The following is a 203-nucleotide window of genomic DNA, read 5'->3' as shown; positions in this document are numbered from 1 at the left end:
AAATCAGACGGTCTTTTATATCAAAATTCGATGACGTTTTTGTTTATCCAGAATCGTTCTTCTTGGAACGTGAAACCAAAAGGCTATCTTATGTCGGAAATATTACTAAATCAATTAACCATCCTAGAAGAAAAATATACTTAAATAATGAAATGGTCACTTTAGGATGACTAGTTGAAAGAATTATCACCACTTCCACAGAT

The 203-nt window shown here is 31.5% G+C and overlaps 2 protein-coding genes across 5 annotated transcripts in view; one reads left to right on the top strand and one right to left on the bottom strand.

Moving 5' to 3' along the window:
• Positions 1 to 203, bottom strand: part of LOC109536006 (protein prickle) — a 244034-nt gene that overhangs the window by 71486 nt on the left and 172345 nt on the right. The gene's annotated exons all lie outside the window — the stretch shown is intronic.
• Positions 1 to 203, top strand: part of LOC109536010 (neprilysin-2) — an 11073-nt gene that overhangs the window by 9733 nt on the left and 1137 nt on the right. The window lies entirely within an intron of this gene.

This window comes from Dendroctonus ponderosae, unplaced genomic scaffold (assembly GCF_020466585.1).
Source record: "Dendroctonus ponderosae isolate FM_Combo_2020 unplaced genomic scaffold, Dpon_F_20191213v2 Dpon_F_20191213_6, whole genome shotgun sequence".
Lineage (NCBI taxonomy): Eukaryota > Metazoa > Arthropoda > Insecta > Coleoptera > Curculionidae > Dendroctonus > Dendroctonus ponderosae.
The sequence above is the reverse complement of the archived record's forward strand: the minus strand, read 5'-3'. Positions and strand labels throughout refer to the sequence as shown.